At 39.3% G+C, this 17,355-nt stretch overlaps 1 protein-coding gene across 6 annotated transcripts in view; it reads right to left on the bottom strand.

The window, feature by feature from the left end:
* IPCEF1 (interaction protein for cytohesin exchange factors 1) overlaps positions 1 to 17,355 on the bottom strand; it is a 205,224-nt gene that overhangs the window by 147,988 nt on the left and 39,881 nt on the right. For all 6 annotated transcript variants that reach the window (XM_032650833.1, XM_032650838.1, XM_032650831.1 and 3 more), the window contains one exon: positions 1,769 to 1,812. The gene's annotated coding sequence lies outside the window, so the exon portion shown is untranslated. The remainder of the gene's footprint in view (positions 1 to 1,768; positions 1,813 to 17,355) is intronic.

The raw sequence follows: 17,355 nt of genomic DNA, 5'->3' as shown, positions 1-17,355 counted from the left end.
GGCACAGTGGTTGAGAGTCCGCCTGCCGATGCAGGGGACACGGGTTCGTGCTCCAGTCCGGGAAGATCCCACATGCCGCAGAGCAGCTAGGCCCGTGAGCCAGGGCCACTGACCCTGCGCGTCCAGAGCCTGTGGTCCACAATGGGAGAGGTCACAATGGTGAGCAGCCCGTGTACCACAAAAAAAAAAAAAAAAAGAGTCATGTACCACAATGTTCATTACAGCTCTATTTACAATAGCCAGGACATGGAAGCAACCACAGTGTCCATGGACAGATAAATGGATAAAGAAGATGTGGCACATATATACAGTAGAATATTACTCAGCCATAAAAGGAAACAAAATTGAGTTTTTGTAGTGAGGTGGATGGACCTAGAGTCCATTATACAGAGCGAAGTAAGTCAGAAATAGAAAAACAAATACCATATGCTCACACATATATATGGAATCTAAAAAAAAAAAAAAAAGGTTCTGATGAACCTAGGGACAGGACAAGAATAAAGACTCAGACGTAGAGAGTGGACTTGAGGCCATGGGGAAGGGGAAGGGTAAGCTGGGACGAAGTGAGAGAGTGGCATGGACATATATACACTACCAAATGTAAAACAGATAGCTAGTGGGAAGCAGCCACATAGCACAGAGAGATCAGCTCAGTGCTTTGTGACCACCTAGAGGGGTGGGATAGGGAGGGTGGGAGGGAGATGCAAGAGGGAGGAGATATGGGGGTATATGTATATGTATAGCTGATTCACTTAGTTATAAAGCAGAAACTAACACACCATCGTAAGCAATTATACTCCTATAAAGATATTTAAAAAAAAATGATGGTGACTAATGGGTCATGAGTAACAATGTTTCAAAGACAGTTGCTAGGTAATTGGAAGTGGTAGAAAGTACATACTGGGGAGAAAAGTGATTATTATTACTATTGTTTCTTCGCTTCATAGAAAAATAATAGCTCTTGAATTAATATACTAATATTTTCTGAAAAATTACTACTATTTCATTATATCCATGGAGTCACAAAAGAAGGTATTCTTGATAGATAGCTATGAAAAGAATGCTTCTCTTGTATTCTCTGGCAAGTTATAAGCAGAGTTAAACTAAACAAGTGATAGGTGTCCCAGTGAGGAACTAAGACATTCTTTTTGAATCATTTTATAAACAGGAAATTAAAGGAATAATGAGAAAAATTAGATATATATTTGTAGAACTCCAGTCTTACCTAGATCATTAGGGATGAACTTTAAAGATGAGAACATCTTAAGATTATTTTACTTTTATATTGATATAATAATTACTAAATATAAATATTTCATTATAGTCCTTAGTAAATTTATATTAGTAAACGCCTCATTTCTAGAACTTTCAATTTACATATGGGCATCTAAACCCATAGTTGCTTATAAAATAGATTCTTCACATAATTATAGTTCTATGGTACTTTGACAGTTTGGTATGTCCCTGACCACTAAGGGGCTCAAACAAGATAATTCCATAAATAAATTGCTTTACTAAGCAGCTCTTCTACTGAAATGTAATCGCCGTCAAGAATCAGTTTTCAAGGGAAATCCAGAGGACCAAATACAGTTGGTTATTTATGAATACCATTAGCTTCTCTCTGCATTAATCCTAGCCTCGGGGTAAATACACCTAGGCTATTATAATTTGGTTCACAAATTAGAATAACAAAGTGGAGTATGGGCTGTTCAGGTCATGAATATCACCAAAAGGAAGAATTAGTTTTGAAGAGTTCTCAATTACATACCAAAAAGTTATGCACTTCCTCGTTCCAGGTCTGTTGCTTCTGATCTGTACAAGAAAAAGACAAGAAAGAGGTCATCAGATTTCTGCCAGGACTCAACTGCCTGGGAGGAAGTCAGAGTCCTACCACATCAACCCCAAGAAGAGGCAGCAAAAGAGTAACTTGCTCATCATCATAATTACCCAGTGTCTCTCCTGGAGAATGAGACAGAAAGTTGTATCTCATAGAAAATAGGAAAACTTGGGTAGTAAGCTAGCAGGAAATCATTAAACTGAGATTCCCCCAGAATTGAACGCTTTCTAAAAGATAAAATGAAAATAATATTCTAATCTCTTGAACATTCCTCAAAATACATTTCCACTTTTCCTTTTTTAAAAATTTTTATTGAAGTATAATTAATTTACAATGTTTCAGGCATACAGCAAAGAGATTCAGTTATAGTATAGATATATATTATGGTTTTTTATTGAAGTATAGTTGATTTACAATGTTGTGTTAGTTTCAGGTGTACAGCAAAGTGATTCAGTTATACCTATATAAATATCTATTCTTTTTTAGATTCTCTTCACACATAGGTTATTATAGAATATTGAGCGGAGTTCCCTGTGCTATACACTAGGTCCTTGTTGTTTATCTATTTTATATATAGTAATGTGCACATTTTAATCTGAAGCTCCTAATTAATTCCTCCCCCCCCTTTCCCTTTGGTAAACATAAGTTTGTTTTCTATGTCTGTGAGAATATTTCTGGTTTGTAAGTAAGTTCATATGTATCTTTTTTTTATATTCCACATATAAGCATTATCATATGATATTTATCTTTCTCTGTCTGACTTCACTTAGTATGATAATCTCTAGGTCCATCCACGTTGCTGCAAATGGCATTATTTCATTCATTTTTATGGCTGAGTGAGGTAGGTATTTTTTTTAAGAGTTTTTGATGTGGACCACTTTTTTTTTTTTTTTTTTTTTTTTTTTTTTTGGGTACGCGGGCCTCTCACTGTTGTGGCCTCTCCCGTTGCGGAGCACAGGCTGCGGACGCGCAGGCTCAGCGGCCATGGCTCACGGGCCCAGCCGCTCCGCGGCATGTGGGATCTTCCCAGACCGGGGCACGAACCCGTGTCCCCTGCACCGGCAGGCGGACTCTCAACCACTGCGCCACCAGGGAAGCCCTGATGTGGACCACTTTTAAAGTCTTTATTGAATTTGTTACAATATTGCTTCTGTTTTATGTTTTGGTTTTTTGGTCACAAGGCATGTGAGATCTTAGCTCCCTGACCAGGGATCGAACCCGCAACCTCTGCATTGGAAGGTGAAGTCTTAACCACTGGACCACCAGGGAAGTCCCAAGGTCGGTGTTTTTAATCATCTTTTCTTTTTGGATGGAAATCTATCCAAGTGTATATAACCAGTAAGACTACTTCTGTGGCCAAAATTTAAGTATAAAGATACTGTAAATATCATACTGCAGTAAAAAACCCTCTATTTTCATGTCAAATACATCTAGACATCTTTTTTCTCTCCTACAACCTGCACTCCACATTGTTTACACTGTGTGGCTTAAAGTTCCAGTTTTGTTATTTTAAATTGAAAAGTAATGTGACATTATGTTTTATCTAAATATTTTCCAACTATAATGATTTGAAATTATAAGAGTTCACCAGAAACAATGTAAAAGTAGATGAATGTTAGCTGTATTGGATGCCAAGTCATTGACTTCTGTTCAAGTTTGTCTTTGCACTTAGCGTACCTAGTAATAAACCAGCTCTTTCTTTCTCCCCGGAACAAGATTTCTACTTCCCAAAACAGTGAAAACAGCATTGTTTCACAATGTAGTAATTAGCATTTGTACAAGAACTTCATAGTATATTAAATTCGTTTTAAAATTTTTCTTTTTACTGTTGGACCTCACAGTCCTGGTATTGTTTAGTTGAGGGCCAAATCAAGAAAATTTGGGGTATCAGTGTATGTAACTTGATCACAGCCAGCAGAATGAATCTCTAACTAGACATTCCAGCCAGAAAGAACACAAAGAAGTTTTCCCATCCTCTAAATCAAGAGAACTGATAGGGGTAAAAGCCAGACAACTTTTATAGTAATACTGAAATTTAAAAAGCAATGCCACCCACGTCCAGGTAAATGTGACTGCAGGTGCTTATCTGGGTGGTATTCAGACTCAGATTACTATCTAAATCATTTTGAGCTTGGGAAGATCTTGTAGAAATCGGGTGCTATTTTCCACTGATTAAAACCACTTTACCACCTCCAGAAAGCCTCATGCTGAGAGGACAGATCAAGATCCGTTTACTCTAACACCCATGCGCAATTTCTCTAACACTCAATGATTTGAATATCTCATTTCAAAGGAAAAGAGTAATTTCAAATGCCTGAATAATGAGAGTGATATTCTTGTCCTTGCCTAGTGCACAGTTTCATAAGGAAGCAGAAGCAGAATCCTGAAAACACCCAAAGCAGGAACAAAATTCTCTTTTCAACTTTCACAGAGTTCTGCAAGTGTAACATCATTTTCTTTTGAGGAAAAAAAAAAATCTATAGCCCCTCAAAAGAAAAATCTATATCTTAGCCCTAGGAAAAGCATTATTCTTCTCCTTCACTTGAATTCATTTTCTAGGCCAAATACAGTAAAGAAAGCTACATTTGAAGACTAGGCCTTGAATACATAAATTGTAGCCAGACAAAAAGAGTGATGAAAAATGTTTCAGCAGTGAAGTCTTTACTAAAACATGTATCATTCATTTTGTGCCCCACCAATCCTCAACAGACTCCTATTGTCTTCAAAGAACAATAAGAGAAGCTGCCTGCAGCTAATCGTTGTAATTTCCTAAGAAATAAAGACTGACGTCTATTGAAAAGTATTCCAATGATGTCTTTAAAAATGAGTCCAAAACTGTTAAAATTACTACCTTAAATACTATATTAACCTCTACCAAGTGTTATTAGTTATTCCCACGATCTTCTTAGAGCAAAAAAAATGACATTCGTGCCTAATTTTTTTATTCAGTAAAAATTCAACTTGGAGATGCCACAATCATTTTTAAAACTTTGCTCAAGTTCAATGTACTTAAGGTGTAATCTAACCCTTTTCTATTACATCCCGAGAAGTAATTTCTCTGATTAAAAGCAAAAACACTGGCAAAATCCATTTTATTGCATCACATAAAATCAAACTATGCAACCACTTGAAAATAAGTAGGAGATAAGCAGAGAGAAGGGATCTCACAAAAGCAACGATGATGAAAATAACAATAGCCAACATTTATTAAACCCTGTTTATCACTTTGTTTGTGCTGGCATACGCTAAATGCTGTACACACATTAATCATTTAGTTTTCACAACTCTGTGAAGTTGGTGCTGTCTTTATTCCCATTTTACAGATGAAGACGACTGCCCTGAAAGATGCAGCTCTGGCTGGCATCCTCTGCTCTGTGGACAGCTACCACCCCAATGCTCATCGGAGGCTGCCTGCACTACCCCCAACCTCCTCTAGACACGCCCCCCAACACACACACACACACACACACACACACACACACACACACACTCACACACACACTCACACACACACACACTCACACACACACACCTGTTTCTGATCAGTACTTTGAAGAGCACTCTCCACAGTGACATATGCTTTCCTTTGACCGTATCTCTCTCCCTCCAGAACCCACAGACACCCTAGAAGAGTGATTGTGCAGGGAGGGGTAGAGAACAGGAAGGATCTGGGTCAGGAACCTCTGTACCCACAGCCCTGCTTCCTCCCATGCTGCCAGACTTCCCTCATCTTAGCTTTTGCCAGGCACCCAGGGCTCTCCCTCTAGTCCAGGTCCTTTTCGAAGCCTTCTGTCCATCAGTCAAGTCTGCATGTCTAAACCAAAACTGCAGATAAGTTTAGCCCCTCTTTCACAGGGTTCTTGGACCCCATGCAGTACACCTGGTCATGCCCCTGAGTCCTTTCTGAAGCTACTTGGCTGTTCACCAAATGCTCTCAGCCAGCCAGGAGTGACCCTGCTGTGACATGCACCTGTGTATTAGCGGTTGGTTGGCTGCAGCCTAACTCTGCCAGTTGTGTTGGCCAACTCTCATCCTGACATGGTTCAAGAGACTACATTCCAAATGATTAGCTACATGAAGGAGGTAAAGTTCACGACTCTCAAACTTTCCTGTGCTTTGATTATTGATATGCTGTCAACTCTATGTACATTTGACGAGAATGAAGGGAAGCATGGGGAGAAAGAAAAGAAAGGGGAAGAGAGCAATTTGATGGTGTGTTATTTTAGGTCTCTGACCAGCCAGAGGGCGGCAGGAGGCCAGGCATGGGAGGCCAGGGAAAGAAGCTGCCACAGAAGCGGATATAAAGAAGACAGGCAAACACGAAACACAAAAGTCCCTTCTCAGCTTTACCATTCCCTATTCTGCTTCTCCCAGAAACCAAAACCACATATTTTACCTATGTCCGCCCTCCCTAAAGCACCGTCACACTCCCCAGAAACTCCCATGACTGCAGGTTCATTTGTGTCACCTCCTGCACCTAGAAAGACTCCCCTTCTGTACCTCTCACTGACAAAAATGTGTATTCCACCTACAATGCTAATTCGTAAATATCAGCATCAGTGGTTTAAAGACAAAGGAACATTAAAGGAGAAGAGGCTGCCAGGGACCTCCCACCCACCTCTCGATGCTGGGAGGGAGGGGTGGAAGGATGGGATACACATGCTAAATGCAGGTTATACAAGAAGCTTTCCCCTTCTCTTCCCTATTGGTCTAGAGTCACTACATTTCTAGTTGTTTGGTACTTCTTGCAAGAGCAGACTCCTGATTCACCACCTCTACCATAAGCATATTTTTAAACCCAAAGTTGACAGGCACTTCTGACATGGTGCCTATTATTGAATGTTGGAAGGAACAAGGTGTCTTCGGGACCCTTGTTCACCATGTCCTTACTCCAAGGTTGGCTCCGCCAATAACTACAGCATCTATTCTACTTTTCAGAAAATGAAGTTTTTGATATTAAAAAAAAATACATATCTGCATTGTTTTAAACTTTAAAATGCAAAAGAAAAAAAAGTTAATAAAAGGAAACAAAAATCACCCATAAGCCCAAACTCCAGAGATACCCGCTCTTAACTTGTGTATTCCTGCTCCGTTTTCTTGTATCCATTTGGAAAATTTGTGATGTAACAAGGGATATTCTACATATGCAGCTTTGGGTCTACAAAGCCTAAAATTAGAACTCTGCGCGAATGGGGATTAGAGCTAATATTTGAGCTACTTGACAAGTCACATTTAGATCTTTTAATCACAGCAGAGACCCTGACATCCCACTAACTTTACCAGGCATATATGAGATTTTGGACAGCACCCTAATGCTCTCAAGAGCATTCTTTTCTTATCTCAGCTGTTGAGCAGGAGGTCCTAGGGTACAGAATAATATAAAAGTCCACATGGACATTTTCAGCATTTGAAACCAGCACATAAAGCACAGAAGTGCTTTCGAGAACAAGACCAGTAACTTATAAGGCTCAAGGATTGGTGCCATCTCAAATATGCAGTGTTTAACATTTCTGTGTTCTTTGGGGAAAAAAGCTACATAATGACAGAAAGCAAAGATTGTTTCACTCGAAATTCACTGAAAAATGTGGGATTCAGGATCATCTGGCTCTATTTTAGAGAACTATAGAAATTTTTTCTTAGAAAAAACTTTGAGGTCATATTAGAAAACATATTACAATGATATTTTATATACACACCACTTTGATTTAACAATTTCGCAAATTGTCCCCAAAATATCTTTTTAAATTTGGTTTGTAGAGAACGTCTTATTACTAACAAAGCAAATTTAAGCCGGCAGCTTAACTTTAACTTCCCAAACATTTCATGAGTTATTATAGTCAATTATATCATCTCCAATCAAGAAGATATTTTTATTTGTTCATTCAAGAAACAGACTGTGCCCAGTTAATTCAACTGAAAAAACGACACAAACCCAAAGAGAGCAAAGGAAATACAGGGCGGCCTTCCTTTAAAGAATGAAGAACCACGAAGGGTCTCTTTTCCTTTCGATAGAAAATGAGTAATTCTTACTCAGGTTACCAGGGTCAGCCTCTCACAAACACACATGTGTAATCTAAGGAAGAAAGATTGCCAGTGTTTCTATCTATTGCAGTATTCACCCCAAAAGTTCTCAGGAAATACTATTTCTTTCACAGTAAGGTTGTGAATTATCCCTGCCTTAAAATGCTATTGTCAGTGGTTCTCCTTCTGAAACCTTGAACAAGCAATCCTCCCATGAGAGCTTCATGAACTTGGGTACCTGCTCTATGCCCAAGAGCAGGCAGAGTTCTACGCAGGGAGAAGAGACTAAGGAGGATGCAGAGAGCCTGGGTGAGCTGAGCAAGTCCACACTTACTGGTTTCACCTTGAACTGCAGGCCATACTTTCATTCAAAGAAAAGGTTCCATGACTTTGAAAAAAATGTTTTTTAATTCTTTTGAAAATTGTGAATCTATACTATTCTCATTCTATGTCTGAATAATTTATAAAATTCATAGTTGGATTACTACATAAAAAATGAAAACCCGTTTCTAGAATTGTTATAAATCAGTTGAAGCTAATGCAGATGTATTACGCTTCTGGTCTACAACTTCACTGCTCATCTTCTAAGCCTCCATGCCTGGAGGAGGGCATTCCTCCCACTATGATTTCTGGTGTTATGTGTTCCTTCCCAGAAGGAAAGAACAGCTCCTCTGTATCTCCATTAAAAATAAAATGCAGCTGGGACTTCCCTGGTGGTCCAGCAGTTAAGACTCCGAGCTTCCACAGCACGGGACACGGGTTCGACCCCAGGTCGGAGAACTAAGTTCCCACGTGCCACGTGGTGTGGCCAAAAAGTAAAAAAAAAATTAAAAAATAAAATAAAATGCAGGTTTGGCCTCTTTGTGGATAAAGTTCAAAGCAGAGGATATTTTAGGTTAAACATAAGCAACGTGTTCTTATTTATTCTGATTCTTCAACTGAGTCTCTGAAAATATTTATTTCCAACTTATTTGAACATAGGTATTGAGAGAAGTGGCTTTTTCTCTTAAACAAGCAAAGTAGATACTCCCCCAAAACTATAAAGTCAAAAACAAAAACATGGTGCTTCCCATAGGCTTTGAAGAAGCAGAAGTTTCATGCCTTTACAACTCACTCTTCTCTTGGATGAAATAGACACTTCCCTTCAAAATAAAATAAGAATTCTTGTATTCGAAACAATAGCTTTTATTGTTGCGAGCTAGGAGTGGCTTTAATGGAGAAGTTGCCTTGATACCTGACCCCTGAAAAGAAGACTACAGATCAACAATTCTAAACCCAAAGTGAGCATCTTTGTTAGACTTAGCTTCTCATGTAATCTGCTTATAGTCAATATATCTATAAAACAAGTTAACTCGACCAATTACCAAAGCCTATATTTTGTAGCTAATTATCTTGAGGCAGTCACCAGAAATTTACGTCAATGAATTAAAATAGTCCATGTGTGCTGAACTAAGAGTTTTAGCGTTGAAATGATCATATGGTTCTAGATCTTCCAGGTTAAAATCACTGAAGCCATATGCTATTGTCTATGTGTCTATGGCCTTAAACAACTTTTCATCTGTGAATTGAAATAAATCCCGTACTATTCCAAGTGGCTTTTTCCCATTCTGATCTTAGGCTGGTGTGTTCTGAGATATTTGTCTTATTGGGGCCTATGCTAAGATCATACCCCTGCAACTGGGAATGAGATCTTCGCAGAAGAGGGCATATACTTCCCATGTCTACAAACTTGGAAAAATTGAGATTCTGAGATATGGTAAGAAAAATTTTACTCCTCCTTCTTTTCTTGGCCTTGCTTTCTTGAGCCTGAACTCTAAGGAATCTTACTAGAAGGCTCTATGGAGGTGCTGCAAAGATAGCCACAGCCATATGTAGACAGCCCTTGGAGTAGGCTGTGAGAGAGGACAACAAAAAAGCTCTTACAAGGGTGAGCTGTGGCCTATGATTTCAAACAGCAGGCATATAAGGAGGGATATACCTGCTTTGTAGTTACTAGGATATATTTATGTTTCTTACAATCTCTTCTTTGTACAGTTAGGTTATAGCCAGCTGTCAAGTGTGGTAATAACTTCCAGTGACACTCTACTTTCCATTGGCCAATTCACCTGGCACAGTGATGATGGCTCGGGACCAGAGATCATATTACAATGTAAACAGGTCATGTGTCTCCCTGTGCCTGTGGGTAGTGGAGGGAAACAGGGTTTCTAATGAACAGAACCAGAAGTAAGTTTGGGGGGAATTCTTCCTAATTTTGTAGGTCACAGGTGAAAGAAACTTGAAAGAGAAATCCTAAAATTTTACATTACCAGCAATAAACTGTGAAGGCAAAAGAGGTTTTTCTGAACAATCAATGAAAAACAATTCTGATCAACTTATGCTAGACAGACTGGATTACCTTTCTATGTTCTCTCAAGAAAAATGACTGTAAAATCACTATCATGTGAAGAGGCAACAAAAAACATGCAGCTAAAAATGTAGGGGGAAAGGATTTTAGAGATATGTCAAGCAGTTAATTTTTAAACGATCCTATTTTTCTGACTAATGTGCTATTTCTGGTATTTTGTGAGCTTTTTAAATTTTGAAATTTATTGTCATTTCTGTCATGTCTTTTAAATACTGAGTTTCTTTACAACTTTGTCTTTGTAAGTTTGTATCGTATTTCCTAAAAAGGACCCTCGAAATTGTATAAGCTTTGGGTCTTACAAAATCTGGGTCCACCCTGTTTATCTCTGATTTCTCACATTACAGCTTCGTCTCAACTGGGCTATGATACATGATGGGAGGAGGGGTTGAGGGGAGGAATTGGGGACTGTGACCATATTTGGGTCGTCATCCTGGGACCATGAAATGGTGGTAGCTAGAGATTTGTGATGTTTCCAAAGGGCATGAGAATCTTGGGTATAAGAATTCAGGCTATATGATCCAGGCATCCCTCCAACCTTGAAATATTAGCATTGTATTTAGCTAAATGTGCTTGCAGCTTTCCTATTCTCCAAGTTATTAAAGCATTTGTTTAATCTGCATCATAGAATAGCTGCATTCCCATGCTTGCCAGGAGCGTTAAATCCAACTGGCTGGTTCTCAATCCATGTCAAATGCTCAGTTACAGTAAACAATATTTATATAATATGATTAAAGGCATATCTATTACTCTATATTGCAGAGTTATTTATTCTCAGAGTACTGAGAACTCAGGAGGTCTGTGATTCCCTGAAATTGAATGCAGAATTTAATGTGTGTCTGCATTTATAGCTTTCATCAGCATCTCAAAGTGGTCCATGACATGTAAAAATTAATAATCACTAATCTACATTTCAAGAATAAGTACCTCCAAAGAGGTGGTACTAAAAGTAAATAAATACTTTATACCTCCAAAAGTTTAAAAAAATTTACACTAGATAGTTTAAAATCCATTTCTACATGTAGTTGGGCCAGTAGAAACATATGTTGATAATTTACACTGAGAAATTATAAGAAATAGCCCAATAAAACAAGGGAAGTTTTCAAAAGTACTGTTAATTTCATTCCTCAGTGTATCATTGCTATGGACTGAATGGTGTTGCCCCCAAAATTCAGATGTTGAGACCCTAAACTCCAATGTAAAAGTATTTGGAGATGGGCCTTTCAAAGGCCATGAAGGTAGAAACCTCATGATGGGTTTAGTGTCCTTAGAGAAGAAGAGAAAAGAGAGAGATTGCTCTCTTTCCACCCTGTGAAGACACAGCAAGAAGGTGGCCGTCTGCAAACCAGGAAGAGAGCCCGCACCAGAACCCAGCCATGCTGGCACCTTGATTTGGGAATTCCCAGCCACCAGAACTGTGACAAATACTTGTCTGTATAAATACCTGTCTATGTATAAATACAAATACCTGTCTATGGTATTTTGCCATAACAGCTCAAGCTAAGACAGTCATTATGAGGCAAAGCATATAGAAGAATTTTTTCTCTAGTTTTAGTAGAGAAAGAGTTTGGCATCTCAGGAGATGTGATCATGAATCTATAACTAATTGTTTTTTACTCATCGCATTGAATGTTAAACTTAGAATCAAATTTGCCATTGTACTCTAGTAAAGGTCTAGAACTTTCCCACATACACTTTGTATATTAACTTTACTCCAAAACACCTTTTACATTTCATACCAACCTTTTCTTTTCTTTTTTCTTATCCACAATCTTGTAATTTTATTACATGTTGCTGTATGTATATATGCAATTTGCCTCAAATCCTTTCAAAAACAAGGCAGTTTATAAGGAAGAATATAAATGAATGAATGAATGACATTTCCATTTGAGAATTAAAAATATAAATGTTCAGGGCTTCCCTGGTGGCCCAGTGGTTGAGAGTCCGCCTGCCGATGCGGGGGACATGGGTTCGTGCCCAGGTCCGGGAAGATCCCACATGACGTGGAGCGGCTGGGCCCGTGAGCCACGGCCACTGAGCCTGCGCGTCCAGAACCTGTGTTCCGCAATGGGAGAAGCCACAACAGTGAGAGGCCCGTGTACCGCAAAAGAAAACAATAAAAAAATAAAAATAAATGTTCATAACTGTATCGGGAATGGTATACAAATATTTATTTGAAGAAATTTTATCTCAACAATGCTCATAATCCTATGAAAATGATTTTCCTATTCCAGGGGTCCTTCATTTGGGGGTCCAAGGGTCCTGTGAACAGAATTCAGGGAGTCTGTACACTTAAATGGGGAAAATATATCTTCATTTTCACTGATCTCTAACTGAAACTTAACATTTCCTTCTAATATAAATACTGGCAATAAACCACCAAAGTTTTATCGGCATCTGTGATTTTGTTTCCCATAGAAACAAAATGAGGTATTCTCATCGCCTGTATCATTGTTGAAGGTATCTGTAAATATCATTTATGTTCCTTATCAGTATTCAAATGTCACCAGACTTGCTGCTAGACTGTTATTTAATGCATTAATAAAGAAGCACATATATTACTATATCATACATTTTTTGATTATTATATTTTTATATATTTGGTTTCTTTGTCATCCTTTGTGTTTTGTTTTATACATTTAAAAACATTATTCTGAAAAGGAGTCCATAGGGCTTCTTCAGACTGCCAAGGGTGTGCCAGCCATTAAAGAAGTCAAAACTCTGAAAAACACAAAGTGTTTAGGCAGCATTTTACAGAGTGTTTGCAAATATCTTAGTGAGAGCTATACTATGACTAGAGAATGGTGGTTTCTCTTAATTAAAGAACAGTGGCATTCTCTTTTAAATAAGAGGAATATTAGAAGCTGCATGAGTCTCATAGTCCCTTTGACAATAAAGGTCACAATCAGCCCCCATGCAATAAATCCATTCCTTAAGTCTGCATTTATAACTTCTGAAAAGACATTTTACATTTGTGAACCTTTGGGTCAGCATTTCTATGACTGAGAGAGACAGACAGTTGACTTAACATTTTGAACATCTCTTAAGAAGCAGTACATTTGACTCAGTCACGTTAAGACATTATCCAAGCCCCTTCCTTTTTTTTTTTTTTCCCCTTGTGAGTCAGCCTTCTTTTGAATTTTTATCAGACCCTTTGGTACCTTTAGCACAACTGGAGTAGGGCAAGAATAAGGCGCTAAAACAAAAGGCTGTCAGTTTGATTACTCCACACACACTTGAAAATTATCTTTAGTTACTGTTGTGACATTCACAACTAGGACCTGATACAATGGAGTGCATGTGATTGTGTGGGTGTGTTGGGGGGAAGAGTATACATGTGGTGACACCACTCCACAAAGGCCACGGGCACGGGCCTTTGTTCCTGCTTCCCAAATTCATTTATCAGGAGAGGGAGTCAGGACCGACTGGGCAGATTTACTCTCACCCCCAGTACTCTGTACTGCAACTACCACCGGAAGTGGGGAGTGAGGCAGCATGGCGGGTCCTGCAATGGTGGAGTTTATCCGTTCTCTCTCCTTCAGGCCAACAGGAGGGTATTATACCTGGGCCACCTGCCCCTATTCCAGTGAAAGCTGTAGCTGGAAACTGAAGCTCATCGTTAAATGCTAAGGCACCAGCTCCTCTGAGTATGCATCACTTTGCATAACTAGTAAGTTTTCCAGATGTCTGATTTCTTACCTTTTAAGCAATGATACTTTTTTCATGTTAGTTATTTTACACAACCGAATGTATTATACTATATACCTCCTATGTACTTAGAAAAGTAGCCCCAAATTAGTTTAACCTTATATTGGTGACTCTGGGTCAACACTGAAAACATCCACTTTCTTGCATGAGCGTATTACAGGTGTGAACTAAGAATGCCGCCTGCCATATCAGTAAACAAAGGATGTTGCAGCCATCAAGCCATCACATTACAGCCTCCCCTACGGTGAGCCCTGAGGGAACTCAGGATGGAAACGGGACGCCCGCCATCTAACAGTCTGCTGCTGCAGCCACCCACGACGGTGAATGCTGAGGAGACTCAGGATAAGAAAGAACAGGATACTGGCCCCAGAGAGCTGAGGTGCTTATCAAAGGAATGATTTCAGTGAGCCCAGACTCTTGCATCTTCCCATAAGTATAAAAGTGCTAAATTCCTTAATTTGAGATACCTGGTTTTCTTTAGTTAACAGTAAACGTTCAATGTTCCGACTACCTGGTCTTTGTTGCAAAAACTCCTATATATTCTGGCTCCCCACCTTGCCTCTTTGGAGCAATCCCTCAGAGTGATCTGAGAGCCCTGTCTCCTGAGCTTGAAGTCCTCAGAATGTCTGCTGAATAAAACATAACTCTCAACTTTTAAATCGTGCATTTTTTTTCAGGTGACAAAGGGTAATCCCCAGGATCCACTGAGGGTCTCTGACCATAATTTGAATTGATGCCGAGATGTTTGAGTTCTTACAGCTGCTTTTTCTATTTTTGGCCTAATCCTTTCTTGTCAGACATTATTTCTTCCTGTTTTCAGTAATCCTAATGAAGAAATTCTTGTATGCTCCAATAGATTTGGAAGCCAGATACGCAGTAATGAAGAGACCGAGGGCTTGAGGGCGTTTTGAATGTTATAAAACTACGGTGCATGAGATTTACTATTTGTTGTTTATGATATCTACTTGAGTATTCACAGAGTTTTACTCATTTGCTGATTCTTTGCTGTGTGTTGGATGTGTGAGTTTATGGTATAGATAATTTCCAAATAAATGAGGTTCAGCTACATTTGGTTTTCTGTGTCAGTGATCCAGAGATGCCGCCTTGCTCTCATAGGTATGTCTATATACCAGCTCAAAGAAATGCTCATTGCAGTTTTTGGCTGACAGCAAGCTTCTGCCGTTGAGTTAAAATCTCCTTAATCTAGTAACTGAAATATTTACAGACCTTGACTACACAAACCGTGGGTCCTGCTGTCAGAAATCTCTCAGTCACTCACTCATTTTCACAGAGGCAGCAAAGCCCAGTTTTCCCACTTCCTCTTTCACCCATGCTTTGTTTGTCTCATTTAGCTGTAACCACAACACATGGTGGAAGGACTCTGAACACGTATTGAAATCCTGCTTCTGCCTCCAGCTAGCTCTGTGGGACTTTGGGGAAACTACTGTTCATACCAACTCTCAATTCCTCCATCTGTTTAGTGATTACAGTTTAGAACTCAGGGTGTTTGTGAGGATGAAGCGGCATAATTCTCATGTATTTACTCAGTTAGATGCCTAATAATCGTTTCCTCTCTTTCCCCATGTTCCTTTATTCTCCTGTTTGTTTAACTCTCAAACACCCAATTATATAGATCACCCTGAAAACACGTGGTTATCATCTGCAGTCAGTGTTGATCAGCAAGCTAACAACTTTGGTCATTCTTAATAAGTCCCCATCAGGTTTTGAATGAAGCTGTGTGACAGCACTGTCACATTGTCTTAGGAGCATATACAAGTCCATGTTCATGTCTGTGAGCCCTTACCCAAGTGTTTCTTGAGGGGAAGGTTGGCATCTCATTTATCTTTTCCTTCCCAAGTCTTAGCCCATCACCTAGGACATTAGCAAACATTGAACAAATGAAAAAAAGAATGAAGAGGACTTCCCTGGTGGCACAGTGGTTGAGAATCCACCTGCTAATGCAAGGGGTGCGGGTTCGAGCCCTGGTCCGGGAAGATCCCACATGCTGCGGAGCAACTAAGCCCATGCGCTACAACTACTGAGCCTGTGCTCTAGAGCCCGTGAGCCACAACTACTGAAGCCCGCACACCTAGAGCCGTGCTCCACAACAAGAGAAGCCACCACAATGAGAAGCCCGTGCAACGCAACGAAGAGCAGCCCCCACTCGCCACAACTAGAGAAAAGCCTGCGTGCAGCAACGAAGACCCAACACAGCCAAAACTAAATAAATAAATATTTTTTTTTAAAAAACAGGTTCTCAGACCTCGTTGTTTCTGGAGATTCTGAGTTAGTACTTCTGGAGTGAGGCCCAGGTACTTTTCTTTAAAAAAAAAAAAAAAAGAATGAAGAACCATTTCGATATCTTGAATGAAGTTCTGTTTACATTAGGAGATTCCTAATCTGGTAGAGTCAGTAGCTGGAGATGAAGCCAGAGATCCTGAAAAACGAGAGGCCAAGTTGACCAAATCCATAGACAGTTACTTACCGATGGCTCTCTGCTAATCTCCTAGCACCACATAAGGTTATAACATCAACCTGGGAACTTGCCCACCGTATCTTCAATTTGGAAAAGAAAATTAAAAATCTTCATTTGCATTTCTAGACAGAGTCAGTCTATGCCTAAAATAGTCTTCTATTTTAAGTCATAAGAAAATTAATGAGAAGGCTGATACTTCCTGGCTGTCTACTCAGCCCTTTCCATCTCAACATTTACCAAGACAGGTGTCTTTCTTAGGCGAAAAAACCAGCTGCCACCAAATAACCTGGTTCACCACCCTTGCTTTTCATGTCCTTGGGCTCCCTTGTCCTTCCCTTATTACCCCCACCCCTTGGTATTTTCTACCATGCACTATTCGCCAGACATTTTTCCATCTCCACAATTACCAGGCCCGTCTATCTATGCTTCTCCCTGTCTCTCTACCTTCCTCCTCTTCCTGCATCTATCTATCTTGCACATCTTCAAAAAGTTCCACTTCTTAAGTGTAAATAGCTTTCTAGAAGCTTCAGCAATGCTATGGGGGGGAGGAAAAGAAAAGGCAGTGAATTATAGAAAGAAATAAGAACAGAAGGAGAAGAGGCCAAAAGGTATGATGAATGTGCTTATATTCCTTTCTGAAATATTTTAATGAGGGCTTCAAATTTTTAATTTTACCACTTTTTACCAAACTTATTCAGAAGTCAGCCTTCCTTCCCAAAGCAGTTTTTCTATATAACAAAGAATAAAGCATACTTCATATTAATTTCAGACTTCCTAAGAAAAGACATTTGGAAAAGAATTATAAATATACCAGCCCCTATTGCAATGCAATGGAAAGGTAATATGCGCTTGTAATTTCTAGATTATCCATAGGTGGTAATACTTCTGAAGGTTCTAATTTGTTGTTAAGTT

Source organism: Phocoena sinus, chromosome 12 (assembly GCF_008692025.1).
Source record: "Phocoena sinus isolate mPhoSin1 chromosome 12, mPhoSin1.pri, whole genome shotgun sequence".
NCBI lineage: Eukaryota > Metazoa > Chordata > Mammalia > Artiodactyla > Phocoenidae > Phocoena > Phocoena sinus.
The sequence above is the reverse complement of the archived record's forward strand: the minus strand, read 5'-3'. Positions and strand labels throughout refer to the sequence as shown.